Source organism: Myxine glutinosa, chromosome 7, assembly GCF_964187855.1.
Source record: "Myxine glutinosa chromosome 7, kmMyxGlut1.1, whole genome shotgun sequence".
Classification (NCBI taxonomy): domain Eukaryota; kingdom Metazoa; phylum Chordata; class Myxini; order Myxiniformes; family Myxinidae; genus Myxine; species Myxine glutinosa.
This window is the reverse complement of record NC_136267.1, coordinates 107678718-107702851: the sequence shown is the minus strand read 5'-3', so window position 1 is coordinate 107702851 and position 24134 is coordinate 107678718. Positions and strand designations below refer to the sequence as shown.

The following is a 24134-nucleotide window of genomic DNA, read 5'->3' as shown; positions in this document are numbered from 1 at the left end:
GATTCGATTTTGGTGAAGATTCGGATTCGGATCCAGCTACTATATATTTTTAAGTGATTCTTCACCATTGGGAGATAGGGCCAAACACGATACATAGTAGGATATCTCAAAAAGTTGTTGATGGATTCGGACGAAACGTGGTGGACCGGTTGGGTGTCTGACAAGGACGATTCAATTCGAATTTGGTGAAGATCTGAATATGGATTCGGATATGATAATTATTTAATTTAATTAAGTTATTCTTCACCATTGGGAGATAGGGCCAAAAACGATATGTAGTAAGATATCTGAAAAAGATATGGATGGATTTGGACGAAACTTGTTGGACAGTTTGTGTGTCAAGGAAGAATCGATTCAATTTTGGTGAAGATCCGGATCCGGATCCAGCTAGTAGAATTTTAAAGTGATTCTTCACCATTCAGTGATATGGCCAACCAGGTGGAGGTATGCTCTCTACTGAGTGCCGTTCTAATTACCCTCGCCAGAGGAGAGGGTATTGCATTCGAGTCCGTTTGTCTGTTTGTTTGTCTGTTTGTCTGCACAGAATAAATATGATTTTCTGTGCAACCGTTGGTCCAATTGACAGGAAAATTTCACCATAGGTGCAACTCCACCTGTATATTTTTTTAATAATAACTATGACGTCATATGTCACGTGGTTCGGCCGCCATCTTCGAAAACCTTTGCACCTCCATATCTCCAAAACACTGGATAGAAAAAATTGAGACATGGCTCATTGTAAAGAACTCTCCATGTGGAATAACATCTGTGAATGATGATGTCATAGGTTCCTCCATTATGATGTCATAATTTGACAAGTACAAAACGTCATCGATCAAGATGAAATTTCTTGAGCATAATCTAGTAATTAAATTAGTGGAGAAAAAAAAGAATGCTGATGTCATCGATCACGTGGTTCGGCCGCCATATTTGTTTTAACACAAAAGCCTTAAAAACCACTGAAAATACATCCTGGCGAGCGTTTGCAATCTCTGATTGCTCTTTTTCTTGTTAGAACTGTAATCACTGTAGTTACCACTTACCGGCAATCCTTACTGCAGTACATAAACCACAATAGCGTAACCTATTGGGCCAAATTTATGATAGACGTTTAAGAGTTAGACCGTGTCGAATCACTAATCACATGTAGAATCGCTAATTGTGCGATTATCACCTGTTCAAAGTTAATTGCCAATTGCCAAAGAGTGTTTATCTAATGTGAGATCAAAACCTAATCACAAGCATTTAAATAACAAATAAATTTTTACACATCGGTGTGGCCATGTTTAACCAGAAAAAATTAGGGGGGGGGGGGGTTCACCTGAGGTGAAGATGTTCACAGATCGCAAAATCTACCACCAAGCCTTATTCAAAACAATGCATTCATCTTTTAGTTTTCAATTACCAATATTTAGCTAAAAGAGAGATATCGTCTTCAATAGTGATGAATGTAAGCTTGTGCCAGCCGGCCTACTGAGTGAAGTGACGGTTTACTATTTGTGCATCGTTAGTTAGCTCTTACAGTCCACTAACTCTAACTTGTTAATCTAACAAGTTCAACTAACTTGTTAATCCTAAAGTAAGCATTTCAAACTGTGAACCCAAAATAGCTCATGAAAGCTACAAATCCAATCATTCAAAGCCTGCAACTGAGCTTGAGGAGTGTAAGCCCTCAGATCCCTACACTTGCCACGTGTGCATTGGTAAGAGTGAGCAGTCGTGTACCAACTCAACAAAACAGCCAGCTCAAGCCTTGACAATATTTGCGAAAGGTTTAGTAAAATATAGTACACACGCCATGGAGCCTGAGAAAGTGTGTAAAAAAAAAAAAAAAAATCCCAAGGAGTGCCATCACATACAACACAAGAGGCAAATGAGCTTATGTTTTTGCCATAAACAGACATCTGCCACTTACATCACTGCACAACCATCTATAATTAATGCATAACACCTAGTTTATAGGCCCTCATTTGAAGTCCAGGTTATGCTTAAAGCCACCGGTAGGTGTGCGGACCTGTGATTCTTAGCCTATACACTGCCCATGTGTAAATATACATCCAATTTCCTCCAACTTTCCCTCAGGTGAATAATAAACAATGCTAGTGACCATTATGAATGGGGTTATTAGTCAAATAAAGGCCAAAATTGGGCTGTGAGGGTGTGAGGGGCAATACCGCACATCACACTTGAAGTGCCGATTTGCTCATTGATAGAATGAGCAAGAGAAATGTTTTAGCCTCTCAAAATTGCAATTTAAGCTCACTGAGGTGAGAACAAAGCATCATTTCTCGGAATCAAAATTAATCAACAATCACAGTATTGGTTCAACAAGACATGAACTAGAACGGTACTCGTCATGACCGATATGCCTCCGCCCACATTATTACATCATCATACAAACTTGTACTAAGTTTGATTTAAATCCCTTCAGCTGTTCTCAAGTATCACATGTTTACCTGACACGACCTCTGACCATTGACCTTTGATGCCAAAATCTAATCAGTTTGTCTTTGCATCATAATATGTACTTATGCCAAGTTTGATCAAAATCCCATCACTGGTTCACAAATTATTTCAACGTTTTAAATTATTAAACAAAATATAAAAAATTGAAATTATTAAACACAAGTTATTTAAGCAGTAAAACTTTTACCTAACGGGACATCACACCTTGGACCTCTTGACCCTATAATTATAGGGTAGTTTATAATAGTTTATCTATAGTTTATCTTTATAAAATATCTATAAAATAGTTTATCTTTACATCATCATGCATACTTGTACCAAGTTTGGATTTGTCCCCTACAGCCGTTCTTAAGTTAATATAGTACCAAAAACCTATTACAGACTCTGACCTTTGACCTATTGACCTTGAAATCAAATACATTAATCTGCGCATCATTTTACATACTTGCACCAACTTTGGTCATAACCCCATTGCTGGTTCACAAGTTAACGTGGTAACAGGATTTTTACCTAACATGACCTCTGAACTTTGGCCTTTTGACCCCAAAATCGAATCACTTCATCTTTACATCATAGTACATACGATATATAATTTAATATTTAAATCCCTTCAGCTGTTCTCAAATTATTGCAGAAAGGAAAATATATCACGGACGGACAGACAGCCGGATGGACGACCCGAAAACGTAATGCCTCCGGTGACCTCTTCGGGGCAGGCACAAAAAGGAAGAAAACCTACGGTACCCATGATTTGCAAAAAGACTCGAAGCTTGGTTTGCTAATGTGCTCCCAGTGCCGAACTCGGATACCTTCACCAATGATAAGACAAATAAAGTGTGTAAAATTAATTTACATCTCGATAAGCGATTGCAGTTATGGGCAGGCGCTCGAATCGGAGTTTTTCCGGTTGCCAACATGCCTTGTCGAATTGCATGTTCCATTACCAGGCATATGTTCAGGTGAATTACTTGTGAAAATTCTACAAAAGGTCAGATTGACTTGTACAAAGTTATACGAAATAAAAGCTGGGACATGCGACTTAATAATTCCTGATTTTTTTTTTATTTATTTTTTTTTTTACAAAAGTTGATGCAACTGATCCAGAATTGAAGACAGAGGCAAAATGTTCGAAACTAGACAGGAATGTTATCGTGATGCTTTTACTTTGCTTTGTGAAAGCCAAATATTATAGACAAGTACATTAAGCTTCATGATACATATCATCACAGTCAGTAATAGGCACTGCAAATTTGATTTGAGTGATTGTAAATGAGGCATGATTACATGTCATGACTTCAGCTTTAATAAGCTCTATGCTCGTGCAGCATATAATAATCAAACAAGAAGACAACCAATAATATCATCGAGTCAAAACACATAAACTCACAGCCCAATATTATTTAGCAAAATGTTTTATTTATTTATTTTTTCATGAGAATGGCAATGTACCATTCATTGGCGAAAGTAACCTTGAGGTCTGATGGCGTAGTGCAAAGACAGTGCACTAACCTTTGAGCTGTCGAAGTTGAGTTTGAGTCTCGTGCAGACTCTAAATTGTCGCATTGGTTCGCTGGGCATTGCATCACAAAGTGCGCGCCGTCACTGCGATGGAAGTTAAGATCCGTGTCCGGTCTGCGATCGATAGTTGTTGGACGTTAACCATCGCACAGGGCCATCTCGGAGAGCAGGCGAGTTCTCACCGGCACCCTGGCCAAATTCCAACGGTAACAGGTTAAAGTTGAGCATCAAGCTTGGCTCGGCGACTTTTGAAAGACATAAACCAATCAAACTCTTGTTGTGGCTGGTCTCAAAAGAAGGTAGATTAATTGGGGCCGTTAAAAAGTAGGAGGAAACGCTGAAAATAATCATAAATGCGCAACAAGAAATATTGGCTTATGAAGTCAAATTCAACTAAATTTCAACATTTCAATAAAAGTTATTGAGGCTCCAAAAAAAGACGTTTCAGTGCTAAAATACAAAATGTCGTTTCTTGAAGAAGCAAAAATTATACTTTAAAGTGAGATCCTATTAGTGAAGCACAGCAGTGTATACACTACCAGTGGGGTCAGACTCTGTCTTCCTCTACGGAATGCAATCAGAGCAGAAAGCAAACCAGTGCTGGCTCTGTGCCTCCTAGCATGCAAGCTTCCTAAAAAAAGCATCTTTCCTTCTAAAGCTGCAGCTATGGAAACACGCTAACAGCTGTTGCAGGACTCCACAAAGAAACACCAGACACTCCAAGAGCTTTTGCATGCAGCTGTCAGCGAGTGATCCACATGACGACCAAGAGCAAGTCAGACACAGATCACCAAAGAGCACAGAAATACAGTGACGAAATAGGTTTGTATGTGGAACCCTCCATGACCTGTGCAATTTGAATCACCTCTGTGGCAACCTGTAAGCATATGCACCCCACCTCCTCTGCTAAATTCATCCTTCACTTACCTCTTCTAACTCATTTATCATGGGAGTTTTAACCGAGAGTAAAACCTCGTGAATTCTAAATGCAATAAAATGTGTGTTTCCAAGAATGAAAAATACATTCAATCAGAATGGACAAAAAAAGGTGAATAAGGAAACAAGGCATGAACCATGCTGTACACAATGAAGCTCTCGAAAAAATACTATATTAGTAGAAGTTCCATTACATGGAACGTGAATGCAGGAGAAAGCCATTAGACCTATTAGGACTGTAATAGTTGCCAACCTATGGTTCTCTTTGCCTGTACATGCACTATCCTTTTTTAAATACACAGCACCACGCAAGGATGGCACCTACCTTATTTAAAGTATTTAGCATGACTCGGCCCAAAATTACAAATTCCTGTTCCAACCAATAGGGGGCACAACCACACCCTCCCAGCAATGATGCAAACCAGCAGCCACGTTCTGCAAATGAAAATGGAATTAAAGAATGACACGCCGGGATTGGGTTTGAACGACCAACATCCTCGACAGAGCAGATGGACGTCATAACCATGACGCCTTCAATTCATATTATGAACCAAAAAAAACCAAGCACGACAAATAGAACAAGAAAGAGCAATCAAAGATTGCTGAACCTCACCAGAGGTTCAGCAGAGAATATGTTTTTAGAACTTTTTAATACTTTTGTGCGAAAGCAAATATGGCGGCCAAACCACATGACCGATAACGTCATCATTTTTTTTTCTCCACGAATTCATCCCGAGATACAACAACAACAACAACAACAGGCATTTTAAGGCCATTTTCCCTGCGAGAGCAGGGGTTAGCCTTGCGGTCCCCATGACAATCTTCTCCATTTTGCCCTATTTTCAGCATCCCCCCTTGTTAACCTCCTTGCCCGCATTTCTTCTTCCACCACCTTTAGCCAAGTCTTTCTCGGTCTTCCCCATCCTCTACTTCCTTCTACATTCATTTCCATCACTCTTCTCAACCAGTCACTTTCTCCTTCCTCAACACATGACCAAACCATCTCAACCTGTTTCTCTTCACAGCATCCATCACAGGCTCTATTCCCATCATCTTTCACAATTCATCATTTGTCTTCCTCTCCCTCTCTCTCAACGATACTCCACACATCCACCGAACCATTCATATTTCCAACCTTTCCAGCCTTCGTTGCTGCTCTACGTTCATTACCCATGTCTCGCTCCCATAAATCATAACACTTCTCACACATGCAGCATACACCTTTCCCTTCAGCTTCAACGACACTCCCCTCCTCGTCAGCACGCCACTCGGTTCGCGAAACTTCTTCCATGCACATCTCACTCTGGCAACTGTTGCTGAGTCTGATCCACCTTCTCCATTCAGCATGTCTCCTAGGTAGCAAAATGTTTTCACACCTTCCAGCTTCACGCCGTCTCCAAGATCCAACTCAACATTTCCTCCATCTGCAGCTCCCTCTGTGCACACCTTACACTTGAATGTAGCTGCCACACTGGTTAATGACCCTCTCAAACCACTACATTTTTATTTTTGATGAACCCACTCAGCGCACATTGTACATTGAATGGAGTTCACTACGACACCCTTCCTGCACACAGCACATGGCCACTTCCCAGTTCTTTCCACCTCACCACATGCTTTAACACTTGCCATCACCTTCGTCTTTCCGATATTCACCTTCAGACCTTTTGTCTCCATACATTCCTTCCACTTGTTCATCTTCTCCTTCAGTCCATCCATACTTTCTGCAATCAACACCAGATAATCTGCATACAACAACTCCCACGGCAAACCCTCCTTTACGTTCCGAGCCCGCACCTCCATCACAGCTACAAATAGTAGTGGACTTAGTACCGACCCCTGATGCACTCCCACCTTCACCTCAAACTCACCACTGTTCCCGTCCTTCATCCTTACAGCTGTGCGTGCTCTTTTGTACATTGCCATCACTACTCTGATCAAGCATTCCTCCACTCCTAACTTCCTCAATGCCCATGTCACTACTTCGCGTGGAACCCTATCGAATGCTTTCTCCAGATCAACAAACCCAAGAAACAACTTCTTCCTCTTCTCCATGTACTTCTCCTGCAACTGCCTTAGAGTAAAAACCACGTCTGTCGTTCCTCCAAGTTGAACTCGGGGCCGACTCAGAAGAAGACCTTTGTTGGTCGAAAGCTTGTCAAAAATTAAAGATCGAAGTCCTGAAGCTACGTCCACGTCTGATTACTCTCCCGATTATATATACTAGGGCATGCCCGTACTATATATATATCTAAAATTATATCCCCACCCCTCTATTTACATGAAATGGTTTGGTCCATGAAATGTTTTGGTCCATTCGCAACGCCAAAGCGAACGGCGAACGCTTTACATGAAATGGTTTGGTCCATGAAATGTTTTGGTCCATTCGCAACGCCAAAGCGAACGGCGAACGGCTTGCGAGTACAGTGACAATCACCCCCCCTCTATTTACATGAAATGGTTTTAATTAGTTTTAAAACATAGTTTAACGCCAACATATGGCATGCCCGTACCCGTACTATCCGTAATGGCGCACGCTCTCACAGGAGCTCCAGAAGGTCGCATATCGCAGGAAAGCGAAAGAATCGCAAATTAGTTTTAATTAGTTTTAAAACATCGTTTAACGCCAACATAGCGCCAACATAGTTTGCCGACGGGAAATAAATGAATACGCTCTCAAATGTGCCATCCGAGGCAGAGTCTGTTCGCCACGTTCGGCACACGTGATAGCTCGCTGCTCTCTGATTGGTTGAATCGTTTTTTGGACATAGCTCGGTAACTACTTCTGCGATTAATTTAAAACCTTGAAAAGGCACATCCTCGGGTCCCCAGCAATATACCTGGCAAGTTTCAAGTATATCGGACCGGTAGTTGTCGAGAAACAGCGGTCACAGACATACAAACATACAAACATACAAACATACAAACGTACAAACAAACATACACACAGAGATTACTGGAATTATAGATACTAGGGCATGCCCGTACTATATATAAGCTAGGACGTGCCCGTACGTGGGTGCCCGTTCCTTGCCAAAAAAAAAAAAAAAAAAAAAAATTTGTGTAGGGGTGTGTGTGTGTAAACATCCTAGGGCGTGCCCGTACGTGGGTGCAAAAAAACATGCGTGCAAACAACAACAACAAAAAAAAACTTTGAAACCACGTGGCAGTAACGACCACAGAACCCCCCCCCCCCCTCTATTTACATGAATGGTTTGGTCCATTCGCAACGACCACAGAACCCCCCCCTCTATTTACATGCAATGGTTTGGTCCAAAGCGAACGGCTTGCAGTGTTTGGTAAAGAAATCGCCATAGCTCGGTAACTACTTGTCCGATTAATTTCAAACCTTGAAAAGGCACATCCTCGGGTCCCCAGCAATATACCTGGCAAGTTTCAAGTATATCGGACCGGTAGTTGTCGAGAAACAGCGGTCACAGACAAACATACACACATACACACATACAAACACACATACAAACACACATACACACAGAGATTAATGGAATTATAGATAGATATATATATATATATATATATATATATATATATATATATATATATATATATATATATATATTAGTGGTGGTGGTATGCAATTTCCTACAAATAGTCAGTAGGACCCTACAACAACTATGGTGTTCACAGTGGAACAAAAGGTGAAAATCGTAACTTTGTGGTTTGAGACAAAATCCTACGTGCAGGTGCGTCGACAATACTGTCAATATTACAATGTTCACACCTGTAATGGACCTTCCTATAGGAGCATTCAGTTGTTTGCAGAGCACTTTCAAGCACATGGAAACGTGAAAAATCAAAATAAAGGCAACAGTGGCCACCCACGAAGTGTTACCAAGGATCAAGAGAACAATGATCTCATGAGAGATTCTGCTATCAAAAGTCCTGAGAAATCCCACCATCAGCGTTCCCGAAAACTGACGATCTCAGCCTCATCTGTGTGGCGCATTCTCACTTCTTAACCCAAGCTCTACACCTGCATCATATCTGTATATATCATATTTGTAAGGCATATGCTAAATCTGAATGACATGGCAAGATGGGTGACAATGTGTGATTGGTTCAATGACCGAATGGAAAGGCACCCAAATTAAATAAACTCCTTGTGGTTCTGTGATGAAAGCATACTTGCATTTGAATGGGGCTTTCAACAATCACAACAATATCTTCTGGGGTGATAGGCCTCCTGAGGAAGTGTCTGAGATGTCTCTCATGGGCCCCAAGTCCACTTGCTTCTGTGCAATGAATGTCAGATGGGGTATGCTGCGACTGTATTGGTTCTAGGATGCCAATGGTAAGACAGTGTCAATCAACAGTGAGCAGTACTGCTAGGTTTTGTGCTGATTTCATGTTTATCTCGCTCAACTACCATCCTCAAACCAACTCAAGACTTGCATGGTTCATGCAGCACTGTGTACCACCACACTCTGCAGATGAAACCATCGACTTGCTCCACCAGCTGTTTGGAAATCGTGTCATCAGCCTGGGCACAGCGCGTGAGTGGGCGCCCCACAGCCCGAATTTGAATATATTGGATTTTTTATTTTGGGGTGCTGCCAGAGGTCAAGTTTACACCAACAAACCTCTAACCGTGGTGGTCCTGAAGCAGGAGGGGAGGACTACCATAAGGCTACCACTCCAGCCACTTGCAGACGAGTTGTGGAGAATTTCAGAGTCAGGATCAAAGCTTGTTTGAACAGAGGCAGAGAGCACACTGGAAATGTCAATTACAAGCAGTATAATGAGTGATTTGAAAATGGCATGGTGTATGCTTTCCATCAATGTATCACTGAACTTGCTACCTTTTGTAATTTTTCTGCAATAAAATGTTCAAATGGTCCACATATTTTGAAACACCTTGTAATTTAATTTTGTAATTCATGGAAATATGAACGTTCCCTTTAAATAACAAGGCACAACTGATTCTAGTTTTTTATGGTAAATACTCTAGATAAGGCATGTGGAAAACAAAGAAGAACGAGAGAGTGTAGAGCATGTATGTCTTGACATACAGGCTGGTCAGGATAATTTTTATTTTGTGTCTACAAAATTCAATAGAAAACAAACTAGCTGACTAGTTTACTTTCTAATGAATTACAGAATTCATTAGAAAGTAAGCTAGTAAACCAGCATGTACCTCAAACCAATTGTTCGATGAAGAAGAAGCACAATAACCTGGTCAAGGTGTCCCTGCAGTGGAAGCTTGATGAGAGTTTGTTGGTTTAGGACCTGGCACCTCTATTGTAACAACAGATATAGGAAATGTTCCTATCTTTGCTCTTATGCAAAAATTATTCCTTTTATTTATTTTATTTTTTATTTTATTTTTTTTTTGTATACAAGATCGAGGCTCGTGAAAGAGCGAACATTAATCACACAGAAAGACAAACCGACACATAAAACATATAACATCGGGAGCGGTAGACAAGATGGGGAGAGAGGGGGAAGGACACAAACACAACATTTGAGAGCAGGGACCGAGAGACATGGAGACATCGAGAGATCTGAGAGAGGGCGAGGGCTTTGGGGGGGGGGGCATGGGAAGGGGGCGGTGGGAGAGGTATAAAACATATGGACACTGCCAGGACTTCCAGGAAAGAAGTTGGAATTTCAAACAAGGTGGATCTGGGGTGAATTAGCGGGGGTAGAAAAGATCAAGGTTTTGGATGGGGGAAGATAAGAGATGGTGGTGAACAGCTGTTTTAAAGACCTGGAGGGAGGAGTGGGATTGAAGGGAGTGAGGGAGTTTGTTCCAGAGGCGGGAGAAAAGAGGAATGAAAGAGTGAAGGTGAGCAGAGAGCCGAGATTTCGGCAGTTTAACCATCAGAGGGTTGCTGGCAGATCTTGTGCGACCTGTAGGAATATTTGGGGGACAGAGCACAGAGAGAGCTGGGGGTGCAAGGCCGGAGAGGAGTCGGTAGAAGACAGAAAGACCACCTACCTGCCTGCGGTGAGTGAGTGAAAGGCCCTCAGAGATAGCTTCATCGCGGGAGATTCCAATAATTCTGAAAGCTTTGGTTTCAACAGCGTGAAGCCGAGCTAGGTGTGAGGCAGGAGCACCGGCCCATAGGGGAGAACAGTATTCCATTGAGCTGCGGATGAAAGCCTTGTATGTGGTGAGGAGCTCAGGTGTGCCGAGGAAGGACTTCGCACGACGGAGGATGCCCAGTCGGCGACTGGCTTTGGAGGCCAGCTTGGAAATGTGGTTTTCCCAAGAAAGATCATGGCAGATAGTGAGACCCAAAATCTTGAGCGACAGAACTTCTTGGAGAGGATTGTTGAGAAAGTAGATGGGAGGGTTGTCCAGTCGATCTTTTCGGAGAGACATAGTAAGAGTGTGAGATTTGTCAGGATTGAAAGACATGTTCCACTTGTTTGACCAGTCTGTGATTTTGTCCAGGTCTTCAGAGAGTGAGGAGGCAGCAGACTGCCGATCTGAGGGAAGAGGAATGGAGCGGCAGAGAGTGGAGTCATCAGCAAAGAGATAGAGAGGATTTTCGAGAGAGTCAGAGAGATCATTGATGAAGACCAGAAAAAGCACGGGGCCCAGAACACTGCCTTGGGGAACTCCAGCCTGAACAGGAAGAGGAGATGAGAGAAACCCATTCAGGGCCACACGTTGACGACGACCAGAGAGGAAGTCCGCCAGCCATGCGTGGAGATTTCCATGGATACCAAAGGAGGAGAGTTTGGTGAGCAGAGCGGGGTGCCAGACCGTGTCGAAGGCACGTGATATGTCGAGGGAGACAGCTCTAATTTCCTGTTTGGCATTGAGGACCTCCATCCATTGTTGAGACAGCAGAAGCAGCATGTCCAGAGTAGAGTGACCTGGTCTGAAACCAAATTGATGATCAGAGATCAAGCCATTGGAGAAGAGGAAAGATTTCATATCCGAAGCAATGATGGATTCCATGACTTTGCTGATAATTGGGAGAAGGCTGATTGGTCTGTAGTTGCTAGGATCTGTTTTTGCACCTTTTTTGTGCAAAGCGGTGATGTTGGCTGATTTCCAAGCAGATGGCAGTTGACCTTGAGCAAAAGAGAGGGTGAAGAGAACAGAGAGAGGGTGAGATAGAGCAGCAGAGCAGGATTTTAGGACCCGTGGGCTGATGCCGTCGGGTCCAGTTGCAGAATCAGAGTCGAGGGTTGACAGAAACTTTTCCACCTTGTCAGGAGGAAAGGACACGGAGTCCAGGAGCAGCAGGGTACGACTGGGTATGGTGGGTACAGAGAGGGATGGGTTTGGGACACAAGATTTAGAGGCAAACACAGAGTTGAGGCATTCAGCTTTTTCACGTGCGGAGTCAGCTGTGTAGCCGTTTGAGATAAGGGAGGGGATGGAGGGGGAACAAACACCAGAAACGGATTTGACCAGACGCCACCAGGATTTGGAAGAGGGAGACAGATAAGAGAGTTCGGTCTTGAGAACGGAGAGATATTGTTTCCTGGCTCTCCTGAGGGTGGACACACACTTGTTTCGGGCTTTGTGAAAGGAAATGAGATTTCCTTCCGTTGGATTTGCTTTCCAGGAGACGAAGGCAAGTTGTTTCTGGGCAACAGCCTCACCACAAGATTCCGTGTACCATGGACGGGAGGAAGGGTATGACAACTGAAGACGAGATGGGATAAATCTGTGCATGAGAGAGAGCAATTTACTTTGGAAGAATTCCCAGGATGAGTTGATGTCAGAGGTGGTAGAGATGGGAGACCAGTCCAGATGATTGATGGCTGCTTGAAGACCGTGCCAGTTGGCCTGAGTGAAATGCCAGACTCGTCGACGCTGAGCAGGCTCCCTGAGGATGGTCAGAGAGATGTGCACTTTAACAAGGACATGATCAGATGATCCGATCGGAGCAGAAGAAGAGCAGCAGACATTTTCAGGGAAGTTAGTCATAACCAAGTCCAGAAGAGAAGATGTTCCGTTGACTGAGATCCGGGTCGGGAAATTGACAGATTGTGTCAGTCCCAGTGAGTCGCAGAAGTCCTTTGCTGAGGAGCCATGGCTGGTGAGAGAGGTACCCACACCCAGCCAACTGGCATGATGACAGTTGAAATCACCACATATGAGGAAGAGAGAGTTGGGATGAGTAGATAGAAGTTGGTCCATATCATCAGACAGCGAGATGTAGATGGAGTCATCACTGTTTGGTGGACGGTACAACACACATATGAACAAGAGGTGGGAGCGAAGGGGAAGCCGTAGCCAGAGGTATTCCTGGGGGTGAGGTGGAGAGAGTGCAGTGCAGGGCGAGTGAGGAAGAGAGTTTTTGATAAAGATAGCAACCCCGCCTCCAGGACGAGGCTCAGGTCTATCATACCGGAGGAGGGAGTAGCCCGGGAGAGATACTATGGAATCAGAGACATCATAAAGGAGGAAAGTTTCTGTTAAGCAGATCACGTCTGGTTTGACAGAAGCAACCTGTATGGAGAGATCAGTTAAGTTTGAACGAAGGCCCCGGATGTTTGAGGTCCATACCGTTAATGAAGAGGAAGGGGGAGCATCAGATACAGAACAGGGGGGAGGAGGGGTAGGGTAAGATGTGGAAGAGGTGGAAGAGGTAGGGAGAGCTGTTGAAGGTGTGTCAGAGATTTCAGAATAGCTCGGAGAAAGGGAAGGATGGGGCGGACAAAAGGTTTGATGGTGATTGGGTGAGCCACAATGAGGTGTTATTTGAGGAGGGGGAAGAGCGAGGCAGAAGGTTGGGGGAGATGGAGGTGAGAGTTTGAAGGGGGAAGAAGCGGGGAGGACGCTTTGAGGAGGGGGAGTGAGAGGGGGGAAATTGAGAAGCAATGAGGGTGGGGAGATTTGAAGGGGAGGGGTGAGGGGGGAGTTTGGGAGGGAAGGGACAAGGGGAGGGATTTGAAAGGGATGGGATATGGGGGAGATTTGGAGGGGAGGGGTGAGGCAGGAGTCTAGGAGGGGAGGGGCGAGGGGGCGTCTTGGCGGGGAGGGGTGAGGGGGTAGTTTAGGAGGGAGGGGGCAAGGGGGGAGATTTGAAAGGGATGGGTGATGGGGAAGATTTGGAGGGGAGGGGTGATGGGGAAGATTTGGAGGGGAGGGGTTATGGGGAAGATTTGGAGGGAGGGGTGAGATTGGATTTTTGAAAGTGTACGATTTATGGGAAACGAACAACGAACATTTACTCTGATGATGAAAATGTTCCAATGTTCAATTTTTTTTATTTCGCTCAAACAATGAAGAACACAAAATCATACCATTGCGTTCCCTCCTTCAGAGTGGACATTCCCAAACCGCAAGGGGCGTCAGAAAATAGCCGAGTTTGCCCCAATCAAGAGCATGGATTATGGCCTACAGAATCATTAAACATTGGAAATCCCCAGTGGTAATATAAAACCACCTTTGGAGGCCATTTTTCCCTGCAGAGCGGGGGTTGGCCTTTTTCGGGCACCATGGTCCCCTTTTTTGAAGCAATGTTTTATGGCTGAATGCCCTTCCTGCCACCCCCAGTGGTAATATAAAAAGATCAAATTAATTTTTCCCCATTCAATTTCCATGCAGTGAGGAACTATGTACAACAAGAATGACCGCACTGTGGTCACAACCTGAAACAAAATCCGGTAACGGGCTGATTGGGAAAGGAGCATTTAAAGCACTCTTAAAAAATGAACAGCGCGATTGGAAAACACAGATTTAACGTGCGATTAAAAAAATTAACTAAATAACTCGCCATGTGTTCTGATGTACCGTGCATTCTGAAAGGCTTGATTTAGCCTTACTATTGTTTGACATATGATTATATTTTTGGGGGGTCTTGTAGCGGCATCATTTTGCCTTTCATGTTATATAATATGTAAATATGTTTGAGCTCAGGTTGATCTAGGTCTAGGGTATTCTGGAACCGGGTGCAACCAGAAGTGAGGCGAACGGGTTTGGTTGGTCATGGTTGGAATAACGGATCCACTTTAATTCCGAAATACTCGGACATCTTTTCATTCCATGCTAAAGTCCCTCATAGTCAATAGCACTCGACCCAAATTAAGCCAATGGAAACCTGAAGCAACAAACCCCAGCAGTGTATAATCAGCAAAGGCCTACAGGCCTAATGTGTTCGGTTGATGGCGGCCATATCATTTTGTCTCGGTACTATGGTGGGTTGAGTCAAGCAACAGACGTGAGGGTGGTCCAGCAGCTGTCCGACGAATGAGTGCACATTTCAAAAATCGACTCCAACATGACTCCCAACAGCAACGCGAAGCTCTTGTGTCGCAGGTAAAAATGAGTGAATTTGGAGAATGGCAGCGCTGAATGCGAGCCAAAATGAGAGCAAAATGGGTCAATCATACTAAAATACACAATTTGGTGTCTGTCTGACGATTTCTGACCGCAATAGATTTGATCGTTACTTATCCAATCTCAACCAAACTTGACAGGACTAGGGGCCACACAAGGAAGGTTGTAGTTTTTTTTTGTTTTTTTTGTATACTGAATCGAGGCTCGTGAAAGAGCTGACATTTACTTCACAAACAAATCAACCAGACAAACAAAATATATAAAAAGAGGGAGCGGAAGACAAGAGAATGGGAAGCACACAAACACTTGAGAGCACACAACATTTAAGAGCAGGGAGATGTGTGGGAGGGAGAGGGCTTGGGGGGAGGAGGCGTGGGAAGAGGGGGGTGGGGGGTGGGCGAAGTATAAAACACAAGGACACCAAGGACTTCCAGGACAGAAGTTGGTATTTAAAAAAGTGGAATTGGGGTGAAATTATCGGGGATAGAAAAGATCAAGGTTTTGGATGGGGGAAGATAAGAGATGGTGGTGAACAGCTGTTTTAAAGACCTGGAGGGTGGAGTGGGATTGAAGAGAGTGAGGGAGTTTGTTCCAGAGGCGAGAGAAAAGAGGAATGAAGGAGTGAAGGTGAGCAGAGAGTCTTGATTTTGGCAGTTTAACCATAAGAGGGTTGCAGGCAGATCTTGTGCGACCTGTAGGAATATTTGCGGGACAGAGCCCAGAGAGAGCTGGGGGGGGGGCAAGGCCAGAAAGTGAATTGTGAATTAATTTGCCTCTTCTCTCCCTCCCACACCTCAAGCGGGTTTTCTCCAACAAAGTGTTTTCCTCTTCAATGGAGTCGAGTGTTCAGGTCCAAGTCCAAATCAACATTGCTTTGTCGTGGCGTTTTTCCAAAGCCGCTTCTTATAACAAACGTAACAACAACACAAGATATAATAGCATAATATTCATGTTATTACAAAACAATATTAATACTAATAATATCCCAACTCCCCAAGGGGTTTTTCCTCCTTCAACAACGCCGTGTTAACGTTTATTAACATCTTATTGTGCCATTTTGTGGGACACCCCTACCAGGAGTAAAAATATTATAAACCACAAACACGTTTGATTACCTTTTTAAACAATTGGTCCTGCTGTTTCAGATTAAACTGAAATGGAGGAAACCCGGGGTGTGTTCAGTTACCAAGCAGCTTTCTAGCGTTTGGCAAGCCAGTCGTTCTTTATCAATGGTTTTTAAAAGAGTGCTTGCTGGAATGATTAAAACACTTGGCAAGTACTCTACAATAAACTTGGTAACTGAACACACCCCCAATGTGCTTGAGGCCCGACCATAGATCTACTGTGATCTATATACGTCAGAGGAATGACCCGCCTGCCGCTCCCATAATTCATACTGTATGAATTTTGGTCATACTGAAGAGAAAAAAAATAATTCATACTGATTGAATCAAGCGTTGTACTTGTCAAGTTATGACGTCATAATGAAAACACCAATGACATCATCATCAACATATTTTATTCCTCATGGGGAGTATTTGGGAATGAGCCATGTTTCAATTTTTTCCATTGACCTGTTTCAGAGATATAGAGGTGTAACTTTTTCCGAGATGGCATCCATACCACTTAACATATGATGTCATAATTACCACTAAAAATTCTACATGACTGCACACATACTATGGTAAAATTTTTGTGGCAATCACACCAACGTTTGCCTAGAAAATGGATTTTTAAAATGCAGACACGCACACACGACATACTTACACATGTACGTAACCGATCGCTTAATCCCGCTTTTTGCTTCGCGAGCACAGGGAAATTATCTCTCCTGCCTACATTTTGTTCTGATAGTCTCTTTATATTTATATTTTTAAAATTGTGCTTCATTTTATTTTTGTACCTGATTTACATCTCAATTATTATACCAAACTTATCTTGTGAGACCTTCTAATGATCTTTTTCCTGACGATAATCAGTTGTCCTTACAAAGGGGTTTGTAAGCGTAATATAAATATCTGTGTACCATCTGCTGGATGGAGCCTGTCTTTAACTCTGGACTTAACAGAGCAATTCGTTTCCTGGAACCAGCCTCTTGTGGTGAGAATTTTGAGAGAGTGGGATTTTTTTTCCAGATGTAAAGATTTTCCAGCCCTTGTAGTTAGAGACCACCAGCATGCTTCTCGGCGTTTTACCAGCCCTGGGATGGAAACCACGAGGCTATCCCATTTGTGTCTGGGATCGACTTTGACTTGAAATGAAATTTCCATACAATGTGCCAAGTGGTGGTTTGATAGTTTGTCTTGTGTGGGCACTTGGTAAATTTTTAGGTAAGTGTGTTGCTGCATTCTGTTGTTTTATGGGGATATGGTGTTGCCTATTCACATCGTCACCTCCCGGTACATTTGTATGTTTGTCCATTTTCATCCTTGTAAGCATTCTGAATGATAAAAATATGGAGCAAAATCAAATACGAGGGTAATAGTATGGCTGCACAGAATGTCACACAAGACATTATACATGTTATATATTTTGGGAAGTTGTTTCATATTTTCTTCTGCGTCTTCTTTGGACAATCTTCAAAGGGCTCTTCCAACCTATCTTCCCATTGACAGGTGGGTGCCAGTGTTGACAGGTGGGCCATGTTCTTTCAATTCGATCTTTAATTTGATTTGTTTCTCCTTCATAACTCCAGATATTTTCTCAAAGGAGTACACAGGCATGACTGCGGAAGCCTTGACATCAATCCTGCTGGTGAATTATTTTCATTGCATTCAATTCCCACTGGTTAATTATTTTCATTTTATTCAATAAAGTTGCACTTTTGGGCACATTCCTTAATCTTTTCTTCAATCAATATGATTGTTGGAACAGTGGAAAAAGTTAAGTTAAATACTTTGGCAATATGGAGAAGGAGGAAGAACAGCCCTGCTGAAAGCCTATTAAAAGATATACACTTAGTTATAAGAATTGCTAGCTTCTTAAAATTTTCAGATTTCACCCCAGATTTCAATACTCATTTAGTGTAAGGGATCCAATCCACTAATGTGAATGCAGATTTAGATTATATGCTTTAAATTAGTCCGTGAGAGTAAATAGTGTTTCCAAACCAAGGCACATTTGAATAGACCGAAACAAAATGGTGGCATAAGAACCCAGCGATATGAGAGAGGGATGACCAAGATGGTGGACCACCATTTTAGTAAGGTTTGTTTTGGTTTTTTGATATGAGCACCCCGTTAACCATTTTCAAAAGGAGTGTTTAAAACACAACCAAACACCCAGTTTTCATTAATGCAATTTTTTGGAGTTTCATATGTATACATGCAAGGTTTGGGGCCGCTAGGTATCATGGTTTTTGAGTTATGGAGGAGACAGACTGACTGACACACACACTTTCTTTTATTATTATTATGGATTTGGCAATAGTCCAAGTATCAAGTATGGACACTTTTTAAATTAAAGTTTAGGCTCCTGGAAGGTGGATTTAACAAGCAAATAAATGTACGATGAAATAAAAGTGTGTCAGCTTTTCCATTTGGCTGTACTAGTGCACTCGTCAGTGGTAGTGTTTGAATGTCCGCATCCGGTAGCTTTATTTAGTGTATGTGCGGAATGCCTGGCTGGTGTTGCATATGTCATAAGGAACAAAGGGAAATCCACAGAGGCAATTTACAGACAGGGAATTACCCGTATACTCCAACTAATTAGCATAGCACCACCCCTTGCATGGAGACAAATATACAACCTTACCAGACACACAGAGCTGACTTATTTACATCAAGGTGGCTTACATGACATAAGGAACACACTACCCTAAACAATCCTACCTGGCCGAAGGTATTCCATTGCATAGCCCCCATAAACGTAACAATATATATATAATTATATATATATATATATATTGTTGCAGTTTTGAGTTTTGTACAGTCAGTATAATAAAGGTTAAAATTTCCCCCTCATAGTTAGTCACACAAGCAACATGTAGCCTCGTGATAGTGTAGTTATTTCTTAGTATTTGTGAGCTTAGTCCTTTTCCTATGTTAGTTCTGCGTTGGGTAGAGTCAGGAGAATAGGTCCTACTTCTACTGACTCTCCAGCCTCCCGAGCCTCATGCCCCTTTGCGCTGACTTTGGTTCATTTTGGGAGAATTAACACGAGGCAGGCCTAGGAGGGTCGGGGCGGAGCCGAATGAGGAGCGGCAGAGGAGCTGACGGTAAGCACGAGCCGCCAATCAGGGCCCAGAGGTTGTGGCGGCAGCATTGTGTCACAGGGCGTGGTTGGAAGGTTCGAGAGGGTTCAAGAAGGTTCGGGGCGTATCTATAAACCCATCGCGCAAAGCCCCCAAGAGGACTTTCGCACTGACCAACCAGGAGGAATCGTTGACAGGAGTTGAGAGCGTCAAATAACTTTGAGAGATACGCAGGTGAAGAAAGACATGCATGAACAATCCTGTTCATGAACAATCCTGGAACAATCCTGTCCGCCACGCGGAATACGCGCTACTATAAAGTGACGCTCAGTTGAGCTGGAGGCCGAGCCGCGTACAGTGCATTAAATCACGCGAGTGATAACGGCTGTGTAACCGCCGGCCGCGCTGAGAGACGCGTATTTGCCGTTCTACCTCATCGGCTGCTTTTGTTCGGGAGACGCGCTATGAGGTTCCTTCCACCGCCTGCTGCCATCTTCGCGGGACATGCTGGAACCGTCGACAGCCGGACGGGGCCGTCCCTGGACGACCACGTCGACGCGTTTGGCTGGAACATCAACCCATCTGCAATTCCCTGTGTGAGTGTGACGGGCCCTTATCTGGGTGTTAAGACTAAGACTGTTTAAGTGCTGATCTGTGTCTCTGAGTCCCGATCATTGTACATACGTGTATTTTGGGAATACGTTTTTTTGGGGAATAATAATTAAACCTGTGTTCTTCCTTTTCCATTCGATCATTCCTGTGATTTCCTCATTGGCTAAGCGTGGTACGAATAGAACCGCTCGAATCGGGTTCCAGTACCTAAACTGCATGCACCACGTGGTACTCAATCCGCTCGGTGTACCCAGATCACACGTGGCTCGTGCGAGGTTTGCTTCCTCGCTTCTGTGGCGGCGCAGGGATTTAGGTATGAGCGAGACTTGGCGTTTAAGATCCCGAAACCTTACATTGCGTTTTGCCCGGAAGAGGCGCTTCAAGCCTCTCGGTTCCGCCAAACCCAGAAAGAACAAGGGGATTAATCCCCCCCTTGGTAAGGGGAAGAAGGGCGGCGGAGAACCGTAATATACATATATATATATATATATATATATATATATATATATATATATATATATATTGTAACGGATTTGGGAAACCGTGCACTGTGTGTGTAACTCATTGTACATATACCCCCATTGTAAATAATGTAATGATTCCTGTAAATACCTACATTTGTGTAAAGGTCAAAGGTCGTCCCTTTAGCTAGTCCATCGCATACATGTAGAAAATCATAGGCCCTTCTAAATAATTATCTCATTATTATATGTCAGTATAAGGCTCTGTTTTTCCACTAGTTCATTGCGTTGCATCAAATGAAATAAGATAGATCCCCTTTTCAAATTCCCCAAAGCCTCCAATTCTAACTGCATTATTGCCAACTGCATTTGCCTCCATTATGGCGTGGTCAACTCGGAGAAGAAGGGTGTGGCCCCACCTCATCATCGGGAGGAGGAGTGAGCCAGCCCCGAACAACCAACCAAGAATGAGGGGTTTGGCCTGAGAGGGAGGAGAGAGAACGATCGAGGAGGTTCGCGAAAGTTCCATGGGTGTGGTTATATAACCCGTCGCGCAGAGCCCCCACCTCAGTCCAGTTGAGGAGGAGTTGAGGAGAAGCTGAGAGAGGTTTTTGAGGGAGGTGCACTGGACCAGAGGCAGATTCTGTGGAGTATTAAGGGAGCGTCGGAGACGCAGGAGGCGGAGGACGAGTGAGAAAGCTGCCGGTGTGAAACCGAATATGTGGAGCTGCCGGCTCCTCGCTGCCAGCCCGGAGCGGAGCTGTGTGCTGGGTTTCGCCTCGACCCCAAAAGCGTGGACCGAAGCGCGAGCTTGGAGCCAGACCTCGGCGCCTACCATCTGCCTGGACCCTCCTCTGCCGTCCCATACCATCCCTGCCATTCCATCCTTTTGTGTACGTGAGTTTGTTTTGTGTGTCTTGTCCCTGGGTATAAGTTAAGCTTGTTATAAGGATTGCACTGTGTCTTCTTCTTCTTCTTCTGTAAGTTACTTTCGTTTCTTTCCTTCTCCCTTGGTTTCTTTGGTTTTGTACATAATTAGTAATAAATACCTGTGTTCTTTCTTTACCCCTTTTGCTTCTTCACATTCGGTCGCTTTAGAGATTTCCCCATTGAGTTCCTGTGGTGCGATTTCGGCCAACGTTTAGAATCGGGTTAGTCCTTGTTAAACGGCTTAGATTCCGCAGCTCGCTTCGCTCGGCGTAATCCATAATTACACTGCGGTCCGAGCGGGGGTATCTCCTTGCGTACCGGAAGGCGCTGGTACTTAGGTCATAGGACGGATAGGCCTAATACCCTACCCAGCGCTGACCGGGCATGACGTCATACCCTCAGGATCGGCGACGGCCAGTATAAAGGACAAGGGGTTAACCCCCCCTTGGCAAGGGGAGCGCCGTCGTCCCAGATCCGTAACAATATATATATATATATATACACACGAGTATATATATATATATATATAATTATATATATAATTATATATATATATATATATATATATATATATATATATATATATATATATATATATATATATATATATATATATAACTGTGAGAAGTAGTAGAAACTCCACAGTACGAGCAGGGCGTCTCATTTGTATTAAATAAATAATCGGGAGATTGAATAAGACGCGGACGTAGCTTCAGGACGGTCGATCTTTAAAGATGCCATCTTATATATACATAAATAAATATATAAAAATATATACACACTTTATAACTCTTCAAAATATTATTACCCAAATCTAATGTGCTGGATTAATGGCATAATGGATAAGGCATAAGACTACTAAACTGGGGATTGCAGGTTCAAGTCCCATCTGGGTTGAGTAATTTTCTCCTCCTTACTTTTTGAAGTCTTATATTGTATTGAATGATCAAAGGGAGGTGTGAAGCGGCCCCTCCCTTTATACGGGATCGTTTCTCTGTATGCAACTTTAACATGGGGACTGAAAATTCGTTTCTCCGCTTCTACTGGTATATTATATGTATAAATATATACTCCCAAGACTCCCAAGCTGGGAATTGTGAGTTTGAATGCCGTTTGGGTTGAATATTTTTTCCCTTCATTTTTCAAGTCTTTTATATCATCTTCAATAAAATATTTTACGATGAACAAATGGATTTTGTTCGTATTTAAAATGTATCTTGTAAAAACTGCCAGGGGCAAAGAAAAGGCCCCTTTATATGGTATGTGCCATGTGGCAAATTATAGAAAAGAAGAAACATTCTTGGCAAAAATGCCAGGGGCATAGAAAAGGCCCCTTTATATGGTATGTGCCATGTGAAAAAGTATAGAAAAGAAGGGACATTCAAAAAAATATATCGTGTGCATGCTGGACCACCCTTGTGTTCTTCGGAGGAACCAAGTAATGCTCTAAAAAAAGTTCATACAAAGGGGCACCCTACATATATAGATTTAAACCCATCAGTACGTAAAGTTTTCTGTGTACCTTGAAAACGAAAACACATAAGATAATGTGCATGTATTTGAAATATAATTTGTTTAAAAAATTAAGTTAGTATGATCTATGTACCAACCAATTGCAGAAATGTTGGGTGTGATGTATTATTCGGGACAAGCATTGGACAAGCGCGATGTGTGTACAACTTCATAGGCAACAATTGGACTAGATGGAAGAATTGTACACATGTGCAGTGCAGCCTATTTTACCAGTCCCTTTTGGACCATAATTGCACATTCTATTAACTTGCAAGTGTCAACATTGCAGACATACTGGACAAACGTGATATGTACATGATGAATACTGATGATAATTAGAGATGGATGAATTATATAGGTAGACCTACTTCTGCAATAGAATAGAAAACCAATATTATGTATGAAATTTTAATTTTTTTTGCAGAAAAATGAAGACCACGAAGAGGTCCCTTTGAAACCAAGAGACTGTAACTGCATTGAAAATACATTTACTTCTTCATGCAGCTTTATGAATCAAATTGGCACCCCTTTATATGAACTTTTCTAGAGCATTACTTGGTTCCTCCTAAGAACACATGGGTAGTCCAGCATGCACATGAGATTTTTTTTTGAATGTCCCTTATTTTCTATTGTTTGGCATTTTCTACAAGCTATGGAATATCCCTTCTTTTCTATACATTGCCACATGGCACATACCATATATAAAGGGGCCTTTTCTATGCCCCTAGCATTTTTCCAAAGAATGACCATCACTTCTGCCAACTCTTTTGGACAAATACCAGTGTGCCAAATATGTTCAGTGCCCTCCTTCAAAAACAACTGCTACATCACGGACTGCCTTGCAGCTTTTCAAATTGTCAACTACTTTCTCAATCTCCTTATCAAGCACATGCGTTGGTACTTCACATTCACCTTCACCTCTTTTCTTAGTCTAGACTTATAGTGCAGTATCTATGCCATCTTTACATCAATTCTGTAGTTTCCGAGAATGACACTGCATCGGAATTTAGTGAGGCCTCATCTAGAATATTGTGCACAATTTTGGACACCATGTATGAGGAAGTACCTAGCTGCCACAGAAAGTGTTCAGTGTGTGGCTGCTCAATAAATTCTCAGGCTAAACTCAGCTTTTAGGATACATTGAAAAGGATGTTATGAGGGGATTTCATAGAGATGTTTAAGATAATGAAGGGTGTCGATAGGATAGGTGCAGAAGAGTTTTTCAACAGAATGGACA

At 42.9% G+C, this 24134-nt stretch overlaps 1 protein-coding gene and 1 long non-coding RNA gene across 10 annotated transcripts in view; both read right to left on the bottom strand.

The window, feature by feature from the left end:
* Nucleotides 1–24134, bottom strand: part of GPD2 (glycerol-3-phosphate dehydrogenase 2) — a 274919-nt gene that overhangs the window by 204310 nt on the left and 46475 nt on the right. The window contains exon 1 of one of the 9 annotated variants that reach the window (XM_068123091.2): nt 3976–4092. The exons of the other annotated variants lie outside the window; for them this stretch is intronic. The gene's annotated coding sequence lies outside the window, so the exon portion shown is untranslated. Of the gene's footprint in view, nt 1–3975; nt 4093–24134 lie in introns of those variants that run through there. 9 annotated transcript variants of the gene reach the window in all.
* On the bottom strand, nt 4062–5530 carry LOC144892980 (uncharacterized). The gene is made up of 2 exons (XR_013624129.1): nt 5246–5530; nt 4062–4173 (listed from the first exon to the last, which is right to left on the bottom strand). It is a non-coding gene; the product is annotated as an uncharacterized LOC144892980 (long non-coding RNA).